Genomic DNA, 23,919 nt, shown 5'->3' with positions numbered 1-23,919 from the left:
ACAAGTAATTATCAAAGTTGTATCAATTTTATGTACAATGTAAGTAATAGGGAGATAATAGCATTTTATTTAGATTTGAATCAAACATTTTTGTCCATTAGCCAAATTTATAAAAAAAAAAAACACACAAATTTACCAAACAACGCTACTCTAGCTTCTAGCAATATGATGCCTGATTGTTATGTTACACTTTATTTTATACATCTATACTGCCTACATGACACCTTAGTCCTGAGTGTAAATGGTCATCCAGTATGTTAAAAAAATTATAAGGCCGGCCTATGTGGCCTAATTGTATTCTAAAACTATATTTCATTGTACATTTGTCATTCATTTGTTTATTTCTTAATTTTTGCAAATTAACAGAAATTAGTAATTACTACAATACACTTTCATACCACAACAAAACTGCCTTACTGTATTGGTATTACCTACAACTGTATCCATATCACAAAATGAATTGAAAAGAGAATATTTTTGCAATACCTTTTTCATATTGAATACTTTAACTTTTTAGATCTTAAGACATATTAAGTAGATGTTCATATCCACTTGAAATTTTATCAGATGACTTCTGTAGCATGAGTCTTTGAAGCATGCTTACAAAGGTTTTTTTGATGATATCATTTTCATACTGGCCATTTTTTTTTGTTTTTTTGTTTTTACCTGCTTTGGAGAAAATATTTTCAAATAATTAATATAAAATAACACAGAAGTTTACTCTCTAGCTCATCTAGCCCCAAGCAATGGCAAGCATCATGTCAGGCATTGTCATTACTAATGTCTTCTAAACTGAGTAAATTAATTCCTAAAACAATTAAATGTCTTCCAATCTGAGAAACAATTTCGACATTAAAACGAAATCGTTTACTTATGATCATGATGATCCTGTACAAAATAATATAAATAGAACCATACAAACAGTTAGCAAATACATGTTCTGAGATACCATCTCCCATATATATAAAAAAAAATCACATCATGAAAAAATGAACCTGTTATGTGTTCCTCTACTAGCTTCAAAATGTATCCAAAATCAAAGATGTGGAACATATTCTATCATAATCATATGGCAATTAATGCAATAAATGTCTTTTCCATGCCAGTTTTGAACATAAAAAACTAAATATTTAATAAACAACTCTTCTAGTGCTCAGGTTGGTTGTCATATTGTGCAACACAGTTGATAATATGGGAAAATCATACAAAACACTGTCAAACATCCAAATATACTATCCACACTGATCTGTGTCCACACTTGTATTATCTTAAATATATGGTTATAGCGAAGAACCTCATCGAAATCACGTGTACAGTTGTTTTCATCATTAAATATTCGAAACGATATACATGATTATATATATATCAAACCGCTTGAGTTTTTTATTTATTGATAATAAATTGTGTACGTACACTACATGTATTATACGATGTAGACTGACAAATAAATTATATTTAGAAGTTGGTCGATCTTATCAGATACTATTATTTTAACTTAAGTATCAGATACTATTCATGCTATTATTAAATATTATATATCATGTGACGTAGTGACGACCTTGTGTGAACCGTTACTTCAAATTTACAAATTTAGCGTCCCTGTGTTATGATCAATGTAATATAGATTATTGTATCTACATTATTATTAGACAGCAGTAAGTAAAATACATTTTACACATACAAATGTATATGTTTCGCATAATTATAACTCATAAGCTTTGATTAATCGGAGCAATAAACAGACTCTATTTTAAAAGAGTAAAATCCATTTTATTCCTTTTTATAATCTTTTTCAATGTTTACTATAAATGAATGCAGATTTCATAAAGAAATACACATTTTTTACAACATTCCATGTTTTTATTCTTATAATTGATAAAACTTACATTAAATGTTTGGGAAATTTCCCAAAATATATGAAAGTTTTAAAATATTTGTGGTAAAAATGTATATATGACAACTATTTATTCGGGAAATGTCCCGAAATCATTTTCAACATTAAATTTTATGACATATATATTGGCAAAGTGTTTGAACAAACAGATCTGAAACACATTTCGGGAAATATCCCGACAAAAATAAACTAATTACAAAATGTATAACACAGATGTCTTTAAATATTTTCGGGATTTATCCCGAAAAATCATATGTATATGCTAGGTCTCATGACTAATAATTTCTTTCAACATTTCGGGAAAAATCCCGAAATCATTTTCAACATTAAATTTTATGACATATATGTTGGCAAAGCGTTTGAACAAACAGATCTGAAACACATTTCAGGAAATATCCTGACAAAAATAAACTAATTACAAAATGCATTACACAGATGTTTTCAAATATTTTCGGGATTTATCCCGAAAAATCAAATGTATATGCTAGACCTCATGACTAATAATTTCTTTTCACATTTCGGGAAAAATCCCGAAATATAAATCTAATGTCAGGCACACACTTGGTGCATAGATTTTTTTACCCATTTCGGGAAAAATCCCGAAATAAAATCTCCAAGCAAAAATTACGCATTTTGATTTATTAAACATATTGAGAAAAATCCCGAAAAGAAAATCTTTGAGATTTTACAACACAGAATTTTGATACATAAGAAATTTTTTATGTAAACTTGTTTCTAACATTTATTGAAATATTCATAAAACATATGTCTCACTTAAAAAAATTTTTTTGGATATTATGTATAACCATACTTTTCATTACAGTTCAGAAAAAGCATTTTCTAAGAAATATAAAGGTTGCTCTATATTGCATCACATTTGCAACATGCTAAATTTGACAAAGTGCATATAACAGGTTAAACATACATAATAAAATTCCATTAGTCTGATTAGAATAACTTGTTTTAAAAATTATTTCTGAATTAAAAAGACTAAGATTGCATATATATGAAATTACTATGCTCTAGTTAACTAATAAGCTCACATATAGAACAACAATCATGACAATGTTTACTAAATAGTGGTTGCATTTAAGGAGCTAAAAGGCACCAACAAGATTTACAGGATGTATACCTATACAAATAAAATGATATTGCAATATTACATTTATACCATGTATACCAAAAGAAAAGTTTGAAAGATATCAGGAAGTCTGCAGTCCTTTAAACTATGTTTGTCATTCTTTTTCTTTCATTTATCTTCAAATCTGTGTCTTTTAAGACTCGCACCAATTTGTCCTCCAAGATTTCTTTGTATCCTACAAAGAAAAGTCAATTCAAGTTCAATATTCAAAAGACCTTCAGGCATATTAATATTCATGATTCCCCCCCCCTCCCGACATATTTTGTTCTGTCTTATAATCATGATAATAAATGAATTTGTTATCACAGGTCCTTTCATAGCTTACTGTATGTCATTTGTTTTCTTCAATAATTGAAGCCTTAATACTCTGATGATGTTTAAATTTTGTTCTTATAATTATTATGGCAGTTGTTTCCTTAGCAATCATACTGCATCTTTTTTTTCTAATCTGGTGTTTTCATTTTTTGATATATATATATGTGTGTGTGTTACTTTACCAATTCTTACCTACAAACAAATGGGGCATTAATCGGCTCTGACAACCAAAAAATTAAAAAATTGATGTTTAACAAAAAATTAAATGGGGAATGTATCAATGGATCACAGATGATGCCCACGCTTGCATATCATATAAAGTTATAAAAGGACATAACTGAAGAACAGTAAAAGTGACTCTACCGAAAACACTTAATCTGATTTAGTGGTAATAGGTATTGTGTACAAGTTTCATAAAATTTAGTTTATGCAAACTTAATTTAGAGAAAGGAAACACAAATCCAGCAATTTTTCCATTTTCAAAGGGACATAACTCTAAAAAAATTAATGACCCCCTTAACATTCAAACTTGATCTGTATTTTGTGGTAACAAGCATTGTGTGTAAGTTTAATTGCATTTAGTTGAGGCAAATCAAAGTTAGAGAACGGAAACTATAAATATAAGCATATTTTTCATTTGTAAAGGGGCATAACTACAGAACAGTTAAGTGACACCACCCCCTTAATACATACTTGATCTGTATTTTGTGGTAATAAGCATTGCTGTGTATTGATTTAATAGCATTTGGTTCAGAGGCAAACTTATAAAAGTTAGAAAATGGAAACAAAATTCAGCACTTTTGTTTGTTTGTAAAGGGGCATTACTCTAGAACAGTTAAAGTACATGGTGCCACAAAATCATCCCATTATTGCACAACTGTAGTTATTTGTGAACATGGATGCTAATAAACAATTGGCCAGCTAATGAGTGATTGCAATATGTATATAATATATATATATAAATGCAACATTCAAATGTCATATAAAAAAGATGTGGTATAATTCATTATTGCCAATGAGACATTTACTCTCCACAAGAGCCCAAATGACACATAAATTAACAACTAAGCCTGCTTTACTTATGATTGAAAATTTGTCGCTTTTTTTTTTAATAATATCACATAAACTTGATCCATGAAAATGAAGGCATGGTCAGTTTAACCAGTCAGGCAAATACAGCTTACAATCATTTCATATACCAATAAAGTGGCCTTATTGCTACATTTATAAGTGTCTAAGAGACACAGGATTTTATTTGTGAAACAGCACATTTTGTTAAAAATAACATATTTTTGCACAATTACAAACTTTCAAACTTACCGTTCACATCTTCCCATTATAATTTAGACTAAAAAAGACCTTGAACTTCACAGAGAATTCAGAATCAAAGAACTTTCTCTTCCTATTTGTCTAGGCTAACTGCATGTCCTACAGATATGTCAATCTGAAATAAGAACAGAATGGCATAAACCTTCATGCTGAAAATGTTCAATGTGGATTCATTATTATTCATGGGATACCAATTTTCGTGGTTTTCATTGATACAGCTGAGTCACGAATTTAAATGTTAAACAAATTATAAATTTGCCATCGGGTTGTATACAGACTATGAAAAAACCAAACAAAACAAATACAAAATTTCTTTAATCCACAAAAATTGATACATGTGACCACAAAATTTAAATGAATCCACAGCATTATCCTTAGCATTTTTTTTTTACACATGAACTACTTGAAGGCACATTTATTTAATTTAAAATTGTGATATGCACTAATGGATAGATAGATATTAGATTAATTTCTATGAAATTCTGTCTATGAAATCAGGACAGAGTTAGGATTTTCACCTAAATAGGTGGATATTGGATCAATTTCTTTGAATTTATGTCTAGAAAAAGAACAAAGTTGAAAATAGATAAAATATATCATTCATTACGAATAATCAATCGAATTCTTAAGCAGAAAACTTCAAACAATATTCAGGAAATACTGGAATCTTATCAAAATAGATTCTACAATAGGTGACAAATTCAATAAAAACCTATCAATAGGATTCAAAAGAAATAGAAACATTGGTGAATTAGTTAAACAGCTATAAAAGAATTTATGTGAACTAAAGAGTTCCTTCTAACATTTAACTGTGCAGAACTAATTAATGACATTAATGTAAACAACACATGTAAACTGTAATTCTGATGAAGACACTTCTTTACTATGAAAAACTTAAATTAGCAGGGGCCCAATCGCCAATGGCCCCTATAACTGGTGTGGGCTACTTAAATTTCTGCTTTTCTATATTCGACCATTGGAAGAAAAATGAAATATAATACTTCCATAAAAAAAAAAAAAAAAAAAAAAACCCGAAGAAAAAAGTATTTGGTAATATATTCTTTCAAGGGCAATAACAGCTTTGAAGGATCAATTGGCAATTTAAATAATACAAGTCTTACTTTGCTGAACATATTTATCACTTAAAAAAAAAATTAAAATTCCTTCTTTCTATTATTATCTGCAAAAAAACATAACTTTAATTTGGTAAAATAATTTCTTAAGGACAAAAAATCCTATAAAGGATCAATTAACTATTTTGGTCATGATGTAAGCTTATCTTTCAGTCAGTTTAATTGAAGTCTGGAGCTGGCATGTCAGTTAACTGCTAGTAGTCTGTTGTTATTTATGTATTATTGTCATTTTGTTTATTTTCTTTGGTTACATCTTCTGACATCAGACTCGGATTTCTCTTGAACTGAATTTTAATGTGCGTATTGTTATGCGTTTACTTTACTACATTGGTTAGAGGTATAGGGGGAGGGTTGAGATCTCACAAACATGTTTAACCCCGCCGCATTTTTGCGCCTGTCCCAAGTCAGGAGCCTCTGGCCTTTTTTAGTCTTGTATTATTTTAATTTTAGTTTCTTGTGTACAATTTGGAAATTAGTATGGCGTTCATTATCACTGGACTAGTATATATTTGTTTAGGGGCCAGCTGAAGGACGCCTCCGGGTGCGGGAATTTCTCGCTACATTGAAGACCTGTTGGTGACCCTCTGCTGTTGTTTTTTATTTGGTTGGGTTGTTGTCTCTTTGACACATTCCCCATTTCCATTCTCAATTTTATTATTCGCAGATCTTTAACTTAGCTGAACATAAATAAATGTCTCTACATCTATCATACTTCCTGCATGAAACTTGAAATTCTGCTAAAATTTTGTCTTTTAAGGGCAATAACTCATATAAGGATCCACACTAGTAGTCACTACTATTTTGTTGTTTTAAATTTATCTTTATGATATCTATAATTGTTTTCAATATGACAATCATTGTTAACAAGAACATTTATATAACATGTATAAATTGTGGGAACTTGCTATTGCAGGAGCAATAACTTCAAATAGCCAAGGGTTTTCAAGATTGGTCTTAATTTTAAAGGCAGATTAATCTTGAAATGCTACGTTAAATATTAAAGAGCCTGAATCGCTCATCTGTATTTCAGAGAAGATTTTTAAATGTTATATATAATTAGCAAACTTGATCAACAAATTGTGTAAAATTGACTTTAAAGGGCAGTAACTCCTTAAGGGGCCAATTAACAAAACTGCATTTGACCAGTATGTTCTATTTTTAGCCATGGCGTCCATGTTTGTCAATGGATCAAAACTTCGGATACAATTTATAAACTAGATACCTTTAGGAACATTTAGGTAAAGTTTGAAGGTACATGTATTTGGCCCAGTAGTTTCAGAGGAGAAGATTTTTTAAATAGTTTAAGACGACAGACGACATAGGACGCCAAGTGATGGCGTAAGCTCACATCGGGCCCTTCGGGCCTCACTGAGCTAAAAATTACAAAATATATACTAGATACCCTAAGGATCATTTAGCCAAAGTTTGGTTAAAACTAATTAATTACAGTAGTTTCAGAAGAGAAGATCTATGAAAAAGTGTACACCAGACATTAATGGATGATTCAACAATTAATGCCAAGGGATGGCAAAAGCTCACATGGCCTCTTAGGTCAGGTGAGCTAAATAGAAAATAAAACTTTTGACAAGCAAACAAAAAATCATAAGTCAGGGGCATTATTTAAACAAGTAACATTTAAAACTGCCTATATAAGTTATGTTGAAAACCAGGCTATTTTCAATACTACTTATATATATTAGGTAACTTTTCTAAATATTATTTTTATAGGTGTCCAAAAATGCAGATTTTACTAGCTTTAACAAATTTTCACAGTCATCTGGTTATTTTCCCCATGAAATATAAATTTCTTCTGAAACACTAATTAACTTGCTGATGCACTTAATTATCACTTATCTTTCATATGGATACTTCTGGGTAAATTTAGATTGGTCTCTTCAGGGACTATTAAATTATCATTTTCCTCCAAAATCTTGAAGGTAGACTGGTATAAATAGAAAGTTAACATACTTGTGAATTAATTAAGCTTTCAAGTTATTTACAACTGCTAACCCAAATCAACTACATGTGTTTCTTAAATAAGTGTTATTACTAAAAAAAAAATTAAAATGTATAAAATAACTTATTCAAGTAATGTTTTTGTCATTATAAACCTTTATCTCCATACTCCTCTCCAATCTAATAAATTCTTTATTTTATCATATAAAATTATATAAAAACTCATTCAAACTACATTTAATCTATGCTTCTATTCAAATTTAAAATAACTCTATTAACATGATTATATATATAAGTAATCTTATTATTTTCAAAAACAAAAATTACTTAATATATATATAAGTAATGTGAAAAAACTACTTGTTTAGGTAACGCCCCTGACTGTTTATAATTTTTCAATTTCAGGTTCTAAGTTTTGTATTTTATGTATGAATCATAGATATATGTCTTTCTCAGTTTTTCTCTTGATTATCAAAGTTTTTTAATTTTGTAAATTATTTGGCCTTTCATTTTTTTTTATTGGAGATCGAGTTACTTATGAGTCTTTTGCAGACAAACTCCTGTCTGACCTAATCACAATTATCAGAGTATTTGTCATTTATGTGTTTATATGGCTTGATTTATTAAGGTCTAGATAGGGGTTCTGTATACATGTATCTTTATTCTTTAAGACATGTATATTAAATTGTTTTTCTTTAATCTCTATTTTTATATTTCATTTCAGCACCCTGTTAAATTTTCTAATATTTATTTAGTTTTAGTTTTCTTTCTTTTCCCTATTATTTTTTTTTTACCTTTATTCTGTACATTTTGCCTGTTATTCTCTAATTTGTAAACCCCATCTAAACTCTCATCCATGTCAAATATACTTTCAAGTGGTACATACTTGTACAAAATTCTTGAATTTTAAATTGTAGGGAATTATCAACTGGTGAAATTCAGAAACTTATTCTTAATACTTTGCATTTAATTAAATCAATAACAATAATGTGTCCATAGTGAACAGATGGACCACTAGCACTATCATTTTTATATGTTTAGAGGACCATGAAATTGGGGCAAAACTCTAATTGGATAATAAAATAAGAAAGATCATATCATAGGGAACATGTACTAAGTTTCAAGTTGATTGGACTTCAACTTCATCAAAAACTTGAAGCCGGACAGACAGATGGAGGAACAGACTCATACTCATGACTCATTAGAAAGCATAATGCCCACAGGTGGGACATAAAACATCTATAGGCAAATATCCTTAGGTGACATGATTATTAAATTTATCACTAATGCATATATATATATATATATTTTTTAATTGATATATATTAGAATTTCTTAAAATTATAAAACATCCTTAATTTCTGTATGCCTGTGGCAAATCCAGATTTTTTTTAAAGGGACCCGTACAAATCATGCTTCAGTGATTTGATCCCTAAATAGATTAATCAAACAAAATTTTATCAAAAAGGGAATGCCCAGGCCCATTTTCCCCATCCCCCTTAATCCTCCTCAAAATAAAACTTTAAGGAGACCATACACCAAACAAAAAAAATATACAATTACATGTATCATAATTATAATTCGCAATTAAGTATGAAATTATTACTTACAATAAAATTTTCAAAATTATATTCCTGTATGTCATCATGGTCATTGTGAAATACAATACTAACATCCTTCTAATTATTTCACTTTTATTTACACTAATTATAAGACCTATTCCCATTATACTTAATTAAGTCCATTGAATCAATGACATTGAATGCGGTGAGAGTATATATATACATGATATATATGTATAACATTTACTGGTGTTTTTATATTTAAGTACAATACACCAAGGATTTGTATAGTCTTACTATACAAATCCTTGAATACACACAACATGTACAAGTAAATGTGGCCTGTTTTTATCCAAAGATCTAGGAAGACATAAAATGAATTTCTCTTTTATTTCATTGGTTACTATATGGATTCATATTGATGTCATGACCTCATTACTTGGACATCATAAAATGTGTAGAGCAAAATAAAATGTAGTTTGAAATTCATCAAGAATACACATCTTATACATGTTATAACTATCTTCAATTTATTACAATATTGTTTTTGTGGTGATTTTGTGAAGAACCATGCAGTGAAAGAAAACAGTTCAAAGAAGAAAATGGCAAGTTATTTTAAAAATTACACTTTGAAGTTTAGATACAGTAATATAATATAAAAAGATAATGTCAACAATTCTCTATCAAAAATTTCTTTAAAAGTTCAACAACAGTGGGTTTGAAGTTTAATAGTAACACATCATTCCCTAATTAATGCACATTATGACTAGTATATATACAAATGTATTTAATGTCTTGAAATAACTGGCTCAGGATAGTTTGAAGTGAATATTTTGACATATATATATATAATTGTACATGTACAAATCTAAATTAAAAACTACTTTCAAACCTATGATTGCGTTGGATTAAAACAGCAATTTATACGTGTGCATGTAAAACAAATTTCGTTGAAGAAGGGTCTAAATACAGCACAAACAACGTTTTCCAAATGCCCAAAAAAGTGAAAAAGTATATTTTAACAAAACGCATTTGACTAATAGGTCGTATATATATATATACATTCCATGTTCATGCCTTATATATCATGTACTGTATTACAACGTTAAATAAAAACTCAGGAGGAAAGGTAACAGGGAGACCCGGTCACCGAAAGCTCTATTTTTGTGAAGCCCAGGTGGTCAAGTGATGTAACCCGTCCGATAAAGTGCAGGCGATATGGTGTTACAATATCTCAGTAGCATGAGTTTGAATTTCTCTGAGAGCTAAAAAAAAACAATTTGCGAAAGCAAATTAACAGATTTAACATTGTTGGGTTGATGTTTAGAAAAGTTTATATATATACATGTGCTTGATTTATATATATATTATTAGTTACATAGTGTGCTAGTGACCTAATATAATACCTATATGGGGTCAGTAAATTCCATATGGGGTGAGAGCGAAGTTCGAATCCCCATATGAAATTTACTGACCCCATATATACCGTATTACGTCACTAGCACACTATGTAACGAATTTATCTTACCGACTATCTTAACGTGCAAAATTAAGACTAGTGATTCTCAAAACGAGCAAGTCTTCAATACTGTTAGCGCTAAGAAAATACTTCCATTGATCCTACAAAAACAGATGCCAACAATAACGACTTGAAAGGTTTAAATGTGTTTTATGAATTTGTTTCAATCTTAATCATCAATTTCTTCGTCTGTTGGAACTTTTAAGATTTTTTCTCAGTACCGTTTTGTTTTTTACAAAGGGACATAACACCACTACTAACCGTGTATGAAATAAGCCCCGCCCCCTTCTTACCTAATAAGGAATATAAAGGGACGTAACTCCACTACTAACCGTGTATGAGATAAGCCCCGCCTCCCTACTAACCTAATATCAAATATACACGGTTTGCACGCGGACGCTTTTAACCAATCATATTCCTGGAAATGTATAGGAGGTAAGATAAATACATGTGCATGATTTAAATTATATTGTGTATGTTTTTTTAATACATCGTGTTCTTTACTAAAAAAAAAATTGTATCGTACGTAACTATATTGCTGATCAATGAAGTCTGTTTAGTTTCTCTCTATCTTTATGATCTTATTTAGCTCTTGCTTCAAGTTCACACACAAAAGAGTATTTTTCTGATCATTTTTGCATTTCAAAGTTTCTCTCTATCTATTATTATAGTTTTCAAGATAATAAGCAAAATTGGACGAAAAAAAATGACCTTTATTGCCCCATGCTACTCCTTTAAATCTATTTCATATATATATTCCATGTACATGTATTTGGACCAGTAGTTTCAGATTACAAAAATTTACGAAAAATTCTTTAAATAAAATATAACTCCTTCAGGGGTCAATTGACCATTTTGGTCATGTTGCCCTACTTGTAGATCTTACTTTGCTGAACCTTATTGCTGTTTATAATTTATCTCTATCCATAATAATATTCAAGGTAATCAATGTTATTTTAGTAAATCAGCTGATTATGTGCTTACCAGCTGCACATGGTCAATCAATTAAAAGCAATAAATTTCTTCAGTTTAAGTGACCACAAATAATTACTCCCAATCACGCATTAAATTTCTCTGACCCTAAAATGTTGTGGAACAGTATCATTATATTAATCACAGCTTTATTCTGTTAAGCTCCTGTACATTTAGCATGTCAGTTAATACATCAGATTGAATTATCATCTGGCTGAAATTGAAGTTATCAGAATAAACATAATGTTGGAAGAAAATATTTTAGAATACTTAGGAACTTTTCTACAAAATCTCCACAGATTGATACATGACAAAAACTATAAAAAAAATCCCTTGAAAACCCATAGAGAAAATATAATAAAAATGTGTCAAAAACTAGTGCAAAGAATAAATAAGGTAGCTTTGTTACTCTAATAATAGTTGTTTCCAGATTATTAGGGTTGGTGATATGATATATATATATATTTCACTCCATTCATCTAATTTTCATAATATTAATTTTTATGTTTGTATATTCAATAACAGATTTTGATATATGTTTGTCAAAAATTAAACCCTAGGGTCGAAATACATATAGGGGCCAGTTAGTCCTAACTAGACTGTATTAGTATACTCATATATATATATTGGTCTGACCGTACTCATATGGTCCCACCACACGAATATAGGTGTACGGTTCAAATACTCATATGGTCTGGAACATATACAAGAGGGTTTAGATGGGGTTAAATGATTGAAAAATAATGCCCTTAAAAAATGAAGATTAGAGAATAAAGGGCAAAAAAAATGAAGATTAGAGAAAAAAGGGGTTAATTTTTTGAAGATTAGAGAAAAAAGGGGTGAAAATTAAATGTTTACAGAATAACAGACCCCCCCCCCCCCCCCCCATCCAGACCCTCATACAATATGAAGTTTTTGATATAGACTGAGGTTTTAGTAATAATAACATTATGCAACTACATGTAGACTATAATATGAAAAAATCAGGATGAAATTTGAAAAAGGCCAGGACAGGAGTTTGGAGAATTAACAAAAATGATTAAAATAGGGGATGAGACACTTTGCCAAAAAATTATATTTATATGTATGTAAAAAAGGGCAGGATAAACTAATGAACTAGACAGTTCACTAGTACACTCTTTTGGTAGGGTTGCTGTCTTTTTTACACATTCCCCATTTCCATTCTCAATTTTAATACAAAAAAGGCAGAGTGAAAAATACATAACAACTAATAGAATGCAGGACAAAATTTTTCATCCTACCCCCCCTTCCCCCCCTTAAAAACCAAATGGTAGGTCCGTTATCTATATCTTTCACCTTGCAACCAGTGTTTTTATTTTACTTTCAACATGTTTTAACTTTTTAATTTGACGTTCAGCGGTGGCGAATCACGAAATTTTCATAAGAGGGGCCCACTGTCTGCCTAAGAGGGGGGGGGGGGGTGCAATTCCGTCACGCTTTAGTGATTCCCTATATAACCAACCAAATATTTTCTGGAAAAGGGGGCACCCTGCCCACCCCTCTAAATCCGCCTCTGTTTAGTCTTACAAGACTCAGGTGCCTCGTGCAATGTATTCTACTAATTTAAATTTATGTGCATCGTGATTTTCAAATGCTTATTTTGCGTGCTCAGTATTTTTCAAATAAAATTCAAACACTTAAATTGGCAGGGATCGTCAAGAAATACTTTTTTAAAAGCTGTAAACCAATTATATCATAAATGTGTATACTAAATAGGGAATATCAAGTACACAATGTAAAACATAAAGTTAATATATACAAGAAGCAGGGGCGGATCCAGCCATTTTGTAAAGGGGGGGGGGGGGGTCCCAACCAAGGACATAGGTGGGAGGATGTTCCAACTATATGTCCCCATTCAAATGCATTGATCGGCAAACAAAAATAGGGGTTCCAACCCCTGGAATAGGATCCGCCAAAGAGAAGACTGTGACTCAGTCAGAAAAAGGTTCACAACAAAGCATTTATTTTTGTGCAACGTTCATGAAATAATGTCTTATTTCACGTTTTTTACGTGCAAGCACCCCCCTTACCACCCACTGCACACTTAGTGACCTACCCTTAGTAATAGTAAGGCGTCAAAGAAAAAAAATTATTTAGCCTTTCAAGACATCATAATTATTTGGACTAGGATAAGGGTAGGTCACTAAGTGTGCAGTGGATGGTAAGGGGGGTGCTTGCACGTAAAAAAACGTGAAGTAAGGCATTATTTACCTGAAAGGCTATCATAATTTTTTTCTTTGACGCCTTACTTAGTAAGCTAAGGCGTCAAAGAAAAAAAAAATATTTAGCCTTTCAAGACGTCATAATTATTTGGACTATCCTTATCTTATCCCATCCCATCCCATTCCCCCCCCCCCCCCCCCCAAAAAAAAAGGAAGGACAAAATGAAACACCCAGTCCTTCTTTAAACGTAAATAATGCTCTCACACTTGTTTTAACTAAATGTTTACCATATAGGACCATATATATTGAAATCACTTCAACAACAGGCTGCTGTCGTACCGACAATCAAAGCTCTGCATCTTCAAGTTCAAGGTCTTACCTGAACTGGTTCCCAGATTGCATAGCTACATTGGATAACAGACGTTCTTCTGTCTGAACTGTTGTAGAAGTTGAACCAGTTTGAAGGTGAGGATGTTTGTTCTATCCACAGACCTGTCACCCGTCACCTATTCTGTAAATTCCACCTTTTTCAGACGAACCACTTCGGTTTTGGGAATCCACAGGTTACCTGACAGTGACCGGTATGGGGAAAATCTGGATTCATCATTCAGAATATTTTTTTGTCATTTGTTTGACCACAATAATGTCAACTGGTCAATGCTTATTAGATAGAGCAATTATTTATCTTACACGGTTTAAAAAAAAAACAATTTAAAATTCAGAAATAAAGAAGAAGAAGAAGAAGAAATATATAGACCCATTCAAGTGCACCTTTGGCTTTGGGTCCAGGGTGTTCTTGACTTTTGATTGTATTCAAATTAAAGTTGTGTAGGACTCTTTGTAAACAACAAATGATTATGCTGGCATGCACATATCATACTTGTATTAGTGACTTAATCACAATGAAAATCTGTAATAGATCAAACTAAGTAAAATTCTCTATTTTTTTTTACATAAATCTAAGCTTTATACTTGCATACAATCCCTATTTTCTATTCGTCCAGATCAGGCCATGCAAAAATGATTGTTGGTTTCCCCTATCCCTGCCTGGAATGAAGATGTAAAAAAAGGAAGAATTGTTATAGGACTAAATTTAAAGAAGACATTATCTGATTATTGTTTAATAAACTGAATGTGATTTTTTTCCTTTGTAATACTGGTTATTTCAAGCATTTCTGTTAAGTTTTGTCATAACCAGAGTTCAATAGTTTGAGAAAAATCTAGCATAATGAAAGACGACATCTACAGCGATTCAAGCAAAATTTCTTCGACAAATCCAAACCAAGCTGCATCAAGATAAAATATAGTGTGGACCAATAAATGATCAAATATTTATCTTATCTGCCTACAAACAGTTGAATATGATACTTAAGATGATTTTAGGAAGATAAATACCACTTATGGACCGCATTGTCTCCTTTATAAGGTCTCTTTTGGTCAATTTATACCTCTAATTTCCTTAAAATTTTAACTTTTCAGGTCAATAAGTAAAAATAATGGGGTAACTTTCACTCATTTATGATAGAAATGTTATCAGAAATGAGTAACTGAAGTATTTAAGCAGAATGAACAATCCATATATAAGTTAACTGTCTCCAAGGAGGTTTCAATAAGTCCTTACGTCAAAATTAAATTTACGCAGCATTCCAGAGAGGGACATAAAAGGCTTCTCTTTTAAAGAATAATTTGTTGTTACAGCATTAAAAATAATTTCATTAACTTATAAACATATATTTATTTAAGTATTTCCTAGGAAAATTTTCTATTTTAGCAGAATATAAGAAATAAGGAGAAAAAGCACCCCCCTCCAGCCCCCCCCCCCCCCCCCAAAAAAAAAAAACAAACAAACAAAAAACAAAATAAATTTCAAGTAAAATAATTCTCATAAAATGTGTTTTGGAGACTCAATCCACTCAGATGTTTCATTTTTTGTTATGCTGATATCTATAATACTAAAATAATGAGGTCCAATAGACCACTTTCGAGTTCATCCGTCACCGGAAAAAAACTCGTCAATTATACACGCCTTTATGACGTCATTTACCAGATAAAGGGGATCGCCTGTATCCCTGCACTATTTACGTTCATCAAGCGTCTTAGTGATCGTCATTGTGCAGGATAAACAAGAAATAATGGTTGTTCTGTAGGTACTTAATGAAAATTCCCTTATGGCAGCAATGCTGATTGTCAATTTTGAGAATTCAATTTGCCGAATAATTCGTACAATATAGAATTATAGTTTTCCAACCACTCGCTCAACGTTGGAACAGAAGTGACGACGCCCCTAAACGCACAAACGACGTTCACTAAAACCAGAGTTTTTGACGGAAATGCACCGAACTCGAAAGTTGTCTATTTGTCAGCCGGCATGGGATAAAAACGACAAATCAAAGAATTCAACTTTATATATATAGCTAATATAGGACAATGATGTTGAAAAAAAGTTACACCACTCCAGACCTTGTTTTCCACATAATTAATATTGTAAATAATTAACAAGTTCCAATACCAATACCAATAATATATATTCACCTTTTACCTATACCTTATCTGTACGTTCTGCATCTGACAGGCACACCACCAAACGGTGTATTTAGGATTTGCTATATATACAAGGGTCACATGCATAATCACAAGGTTGACAATACTAAATTCTATCACATTGTTTCCTATTGTAGTATTTTAATCAGTATGACTCTAAAAGATGATAATATGAATACTAAAAATCTAGACTTAAAATAAGGCGTATAGGTTCAGTTTACAATTTGTTAGCCACGCATGACGCAAAACAGCAAAACCAAGAATTCGACTTTATTTATAAATAATATTGGACAATGCTGTTGATAAAAAATTACTCCATTCCAGGCTCTTTTGTTTTTCAAATAGTTAATATTACCAATAATTGATAAGTTCCAGGTCGACGGTTTCTAACAAAGATTTTGAAAGTAGAGAAAACTGTGCATCTTATAATCAGCATGACTTTATCAGATAACTAAATATCCAGGCTAAAATAACGCTTACAAATAGTTACATACTTTATTTTAGTCAGGGACCAGCGATTTCACGGGTGTGTTCTAGTCTTATGTAAAATTTAACACAAATGGACACAAAAGATACTACACTATATATTTGACCTTTGTTCTAATAAAAATAATCAAATATAAATTTTGATCTCGACTTTCTGCATTTTCGCCGATCTGCATATATCATTTTTTTTATTATTTCACATGCGTATTTGTCTTGTATTTGTGCCAATCGGCATTTCTTTTTTTATCTTTCACTTGCGTAGATTTTGTCTTTCATTTTCTCCAATTGTGTACATGTTAATTAGATAGGTGAAAGTTCTTTTTCAGCACCATTTATGAACATTATGTTTTCTGGTCTGTGCGTCCGTTCCTCCGTCTGTCCCGCTTTAGGTTGAAGTTTTTGGTCAAGGCAGTTTTTTATGAAATTGAAGTCCTATCAACTTAAAACTTAATACACAATGTTCCTTATGATATGATCCTTCTAATTTAATGTCACAATTTTCAAAAAATGAGTATTCAGATAAACAATTATTCCTAGATGTTTTGACATACTGGCAACGTATGCATGGAACTATTGTCTTGATAATTCTCGTAAAATAATGTCCGATCTTGCAATGAAGTTAAAATTTAGTTATACTGCTTATTTCACAAAATCTTGTAGTAAAAAAAAATTATGACAAAGGGTCATTGTCATTTGTCATTTGTTTCATTTCAAATTGTCTAAAGGAGAAATGACAAATATTTCCCCTGATCTCACTGAAGATAATTACCTAAGTTTTGTATATTAACACTTTGGTTAGCTTGCTTTCTTTGTTTGTATATTTTGTTTAATTATTTTTTGATAATGTCCAATTGAATTTAAATATCATATATATACAGGTTTACATACCTATATATGAAGATGTCAATCTTAATTACAAAGCTTGAATAAACATTTAAACAAACAAAGCAAGGAGGCCAACCAAAGTTTTACCCTACATGCATTAGGAAATTAGCTGTAAGGCAAAACATAATAATAATATTAATACTCAGCGACTGTGAAATAAAATCAAAATTGTCGGTGGTAAAAACTAAATATAGTTATAAATTTAACTTAAGACAAAAAGAATTACTCCAAGAATAATATCCAACATTAAATCTCTCCCTTTCATTTAGCTTCAACTATGACCGGAAAGATTGAAAACAAATTTTGATTTTTAATACCGGCAACAACCTTTGTTTAAATTTCCAAAATGAGCAATTTAGATTTATAATATTTTATCCTGTTGGAGAAATCTTACTTTGTAGTTTTCAACGGAAAATTATTTCTAAAATAATTTTTGAATTAAAAACTTTTTTGTATTTTATATTTACTGTCTCGTTTATTCAAAACACTTGAGATAGTAATAACAGGGATTGTATTTTATGATAGATTTATAACATTTTAGAATAAAAAACTTTAATTTATATATATTATACTATAATTTTAATTTCCTTATATCTTAAACAGTCAGGGGACTAAATACTGAAATAAGTGATTTTTAAATCACTTATTTGAGTAGCAAATTTGAAGTTTTGTCACAAATTGTGATTTTGAAGTTTTACCAAAATTTTAAACTGTGACATATAGGTTAAAATAATATCTTTTCATTAATAAACTTGGAAAAAATGAACTTTTTGCTTCTTTTATGTAGCAAGGTTTATGCCTTTGATGCTATCATTTATCTGCAAATTCTATTTTAGTTGAAAAAATGCTATAATAATGGCTTTACATAATGAACTGATACTTTCTTAACAGATTTTTCCCAGCAGTGGGAGTATTTTTCCTGTGAAGTTCACGGTTTCATCTTTCAGATTATGTACTAAATTCTACTGTTCGTGATAAAAATTTCACTGTTAGGGGACAGTTGAAATTAGTGGGGGTTATTAAAATAATGATACTTAACTAAGTGATTTTTGGGAAGGAAATTGAGGTATGATGATACTTAAACAAGTGATCTTAATGTCATTATCCTAGATTCAGTACAAGGTCATCACCTGAAATGACCTGGTCATCCTAGACAAAACAGATGTTGGTTCTGATAATTTTAGAAACATAATTAGTCCCTGGATCATTAGTATTCTATATTTAAAGCTATAATAAAATTAAATCACTTCTTTTAGTGATTAATTTGTACTACTTAAATAGGTGATTATTAAAGAAAGACAACTCTTACTTCCAATCTTTATGGAAATAATGTTACTTTAATCAGTGATTTAGAAAATCACTCATTTAAGTAAGTCCCCTGACTGTTAAATATTCAGAAATAATGAATCACAAACTTGATGCAATAATTAAGTTTGTCTGAGTCAGAAAAAATAATGGTATAAAGACGTTCGTTCATGATTTTGTTTGTCCGTTTGTCAACAGTAGCGAATAAGTTCATTATGGCAGACTTCTAAAATTGACACGAAAAAAAAACACACTTCTAGTCTGATATATAGTCAAATACTCTGTAAGTTAGCCAGTGCCATCTTTCATTTTTTGTATTTTCAATAATTATTCTAATGAGGGACAGAGGACAAAAACAGATTTTCATAACAAAAGCGGCGTGAAAGGTTATTTCAAACAATTTTTCATTCCAACGGATGGTGTTTCTGAAGGTAAATATTATGCGGCAACAGCATCATTAAATCTGATACTGATATATGCATTTAATCTCTTGTATTACCGGATGATAAAGTAGGTGAATATATTTGCTATTCTTGGAAATTTAAATGTGAGTTTCAAAAGTCCAATTTGCGATTTTTTTCAAATATTGGGCCAGCAAGAAAAGTTTGTACTATGACGTCAGATGCAATGTTTTAAAGAAAGACAACTCTTTTCTTCAAAACAAACGAGAAAAAAAAACATGAAAATTACTCATAACTTTTTTGAAAGGTCGGTGACACACACTTTTTTTTGCTTTATTTTGAAGATTACATACACATGGCACTTTCCTTCTTGAAATTTTGTATGGATAAATCACTGGCAGAAATTTTTTAATACTGGAAACGTTTTTCATTTTTCATTTTTATTTTTGGCGGGGATGAAATAAATCATATTTTTAAAGATCAAAACAATACGAGTTTTAAATTTTTGAACCTGTTTTGATAGATACAAATCTACTGTTTAACGTGAAACAAGAACTATGCTTGTAGGTTTGATATAAAGGATTTTTTTGAGAGTTTAGATAACAAGGAAATATTATGTTAATATTCAGGAAACGCGAAACTGAGGTTGCTATAGTGACAAAAATAAGTCGGTGACCCCCCATTTGTTTCATCACATTTTGCTCCTCAAATCATGAAATACCTTCACACAAAATTTTAAGGAAAAATCACTGGTAGAAATGAATAGGTTGTTTGGTCTTTAAGTAACAGACCTAATTTGTTTGAACTTATCAACCACCTTGACACTTTTTTTACAGAAAATGTAAATATTTTAATTTGTCAGATGCTGTGAAAAAGTGTCCTTCAATTGGACATTCTTTTATGATAAAGTTACTATTAAATTCTGTCCTACAAGGTTGACATTCAATAAGAGGACTTTTTCACAGTGAAAGCTAAGTGTCCTTTAAAGGGAGATAATAAAAAAGTCACTGATCTTTAATTCTGCTAAGTTTTTTTTTACCTATTCTGCATCAAGCAAATGAAAGATCTAGTCGATGAATCATGACTTATTGTCAACAAGCACCAAATCTAAAGAAACTTCTGACACAAGCAAAATTCAGTACACAGAACGAAGGTGGCAGAAATACAAAAATGGGGGGATCCCAGATGTGGAACATGCTAAATGCTAGAAGTAAAACTCTGAAATCAGGCACAGCAATTACACCGAAAAATATTATTTATTTTGCAACCTGTCCCACTTGTAATCAAAACTACATACAGGTCAAACCATTTGATAGAGGAAGAGTTCACAAACAGCTGTCTGGACAAAGGTCCCTTCAATTAGAAACTCTCCATGTTCTGAACACTTTGACCAATGTGGAAAGGGAAAATTTAAACTATATATCCCTTTCAGGTCAGGTGAGCTTTTCTTATCACTTGGCGTCCATCGTCCATTGTCGTGCTGCCCCTGAATTGGAAATTTTAGCGAAATTTTGCCGTTTTTGGTTATTATCTTCAATAAAAAAACAGCAATGTTCAGCAAAGTAGGATCTACAAAAAAGTCAACATGACCAAAATAGTCAGTTGACCCCTTAATGAGTTATTGCCCTTTATAGTCAATTTTTGTCAATTTCTTTTTTACAAAAATCTTCTCTAAAACTACTAAGACAAATTTAACCAAACTTGTCCTCAATTATCATTAGGGTATCTAGTTTTAAAAATGTGTTAAATGATGCCATCTGGCGAACCAAGATGGCCAACATGGCAAAAAATTGTAACTAGTGTAAAATGCAGTTTTTTGCTAAAATCTCAGAAACCAAAGCATTTTAAGCAAATCTGACGCAGTTAAATTTGTTTCGTTAGGTCTACGTCTATCTGCCCTGAAATTTCCGTAACAAACATGCAAAATGTTGTTGGGTTGCTGCCCCTGAATTGGTAATTTTAAGGAAATGTTACAGCTTTTGGTTATTATCTTGAATATTATTATAAATAGAGATAAACTGTTAACAGCAATAATGTAGAGCTAATTAGTTAGACCTACAAATAAGTCAACGTGATGAAAATGGTCAATCGACCCCCTTAAGGAGTTATTGCCCTTTATAGTCAATTTTTAACAATTTTCATAAATTTTGTAAGTCTTGTAAAATTTTACAAAATAGTTTAACTACTGGGATAGATTCATAGGTTCATTAGATAGAGATAATTGTAAGCACTAAGAATGTTCAGTAAAGTAAGATCTACAAACACATCACCAGCATCAAAACACAATTTTGTCATGAATCCATCACTCTGCTGTGTCCTTCGTTTATGATATGCACATAGACCAAGGTGAGCAACACAGGCTCTTTAGAGCCTCTAGTTTCAGATGTGGACCTAAGATAAAATTCCACTTGAAGCCAAGGAACGCTATTTTATTTAACTGTATAAGCCGACTTTTAATAGGAAGTGAAATTCGGTGTGTGAATAAGATTCCGTAATATATACAAACTACCACATGACGTTACTATTAGGTAACATCACAAGTTGTTACTAGTAACGATAACAATTCTGTCTGATGAACTGTAAGGGATGCAGTGAAAGCACTAACAGAAACAGTGTTAGATTTATAATGTGATTTTTTTTGTGTTTTTTATTTTTATGTTCTTTGAAAATTTCTTCATACATTGTTGGTCATCAAACATGTGTGTTATTAATATTTACATGTACTTGGGACCTTTTAAATGTTCAAAACTGTTCTATTTGCGTAAAAGTAATCTGAAACAATTTCTAGACAAGCTTCGATCATCAGGGTAAAAAGCCTTGTGACCTAAATATTGATTAATCAGTTAAGCTAATTCTTTTTTTTTTCATTAATAAAAAAATTCTACAGATGATTAAGTATATATAACTTATATTTATTTCAAGCAAACTATAAGAATGTTTATAAAATTTAAAAAAATCACAGAATCTTAATAAAAAAAAAATTTGCATTATTTGTTAAACATGCTAAAGGGACAGTATGGACTCAGTTCATCATTATGATTGGAGCACATGTCATGTGCATGCTGTGTATATTGTATAATAGATTTATTATGTCTTGTCTATCTTAAGTTTGGTTAAACTGCCTACTGGGAAAACATTATTACATGTTTACATTCCCAATTACTACTATAAGTCAATTAGGTGTGAAAAATTTCAATTTCATGGGTTTTAATCTGGGTTTTAATCCCCCAGGATGTGAAACATTAGAATTTGTGTATATAAATGAAGAGATATGAAAATTTTATCCTCAGTACTGTAGGTCCCAGTTACTTAATTAAAGACAACAGAAATATTAAATTAGGGTAATAAATATCCCCCCCCCCCCCAAAAAAAAAAAAATGAACATTGAGAAGTTCTCACTCTGATACATATTTCAATGATCAATTTAATCATATTTTATAAATTAGATGTGAGGACATGCATGGATAGTTTTAAAACTCTTTCTTAACTTGGAAAAAGCACCTGGTTTCCTTAAGAACACAACATTTCAGGGGGAGGATGCAGAGCCTCTATATATTTACTCTTCTCCTGGATACTGATTTGTGAACATGTAAAAATAAGGCAGATAATGCACTTATGTAACCTCAACAGCGAAAATGACAAATGTATAATTTTATTTACTTTTTTCAATTTCTCATTGATGTGTTGTAAATTTTCTGTTAAAAACTCACACAACTCTCTATCTAAACTAGTGTGACAGTAACACAAGACTGTTTTATCTTAATTTTGCATATTTTTTTTCTAGGTGTACAACTGTGCAAGTATTGAACATCAGCTTGAAATGCAATGTGACCTAAATGACAGTATAATAATGGACAGATGTAAGTAATGATAAAATAGTCAATGATATGGGAAATGTATAAAATGTAAGAAAAAGTTGACAGGCATATTGTTTTACACCTGTCCCTCCGTCGGTCAGTTAACTATATATATATATATAGGTCAAAGTACAGCCTTCAGCAATGATCATACTGCATAGTCATATATAAAAAAGGCCCTGAAATTACAATTGTAAAATAATTTCAAACTAATGACCTTAATATTAATATACAAATAAAATAACTAAAAACAAATATGCAACACAACAACAAACAACAACCACTGATTGTCCAGGTTCCTGACTTGGGACAGGCACAGAAGATAGCAGGATTAAACATGTTAGTGGGATCCAAGCCCTAATAAAATCATAGTTTAGTTATTTTCCTCAAGAAATTCTAATATAATGTAATTAACATCAACCATTGTCAACACTTTTAA

General features: G+C 30.7%; 1 protein-coding gene, 1 long non-coding RNA gene and 1 pseudogene across 3 annotated transcripts in view; 1 reads left to right on the top strand and 2 right to left on the bottom strand.

Moving 5' to 3' along the window:
• LOC143052352 (deoxycytidylate deaminase-like) overlaps positions 1-23,919 on the bottom strand; it is a 39,982-nt gene that overhangs the window by 10,874 nt on the left and 5,189 nt on the right. The window lies entirely within an intron of this gene.
• Positions 1,551-23,919, top strand: part of LOC143052351 (glutathione S-transferase kappa 1 pseudogene) — a 30,271-nt pseudogene continuing 7,902 nt past the window's right edge.
• Positions 1,745-14,390, bottom strand: LOC143051217 (uncharacterized). The gene is made up of 3 exons (XR_012970655.1): positions 14,293-14,390; positions 4,671-4,794; positions 1,745-3,210 (listed from the first exon to the last, which is right to left on the bottom strand). It is a non-coding gene; the product is annotated as an uncharacterized LOC143051217 (long non-coding RNA).

The sequence above is a fragment of the Mytilus galloprovincialis genome, chromosome 11 (genome assembly GCF_965363235.1).
Source record: "Mytilus galloprovincialis chromosome 11, xbMytGall1.hap1.1, whole genome shotgun sequence".
Taxonomy (NCBI): Eukaryota; Metazoa; Mollusca; class Bivalvia; order Mytilida; family Mytilidae; genus Mytilus; species Mytilus galloprovincialis.
The sequence above is the reverse complement of the archived record's forward strand: the minus strand, read 5'-3'. Positions and strand labels throughout refer to the sequence as shown.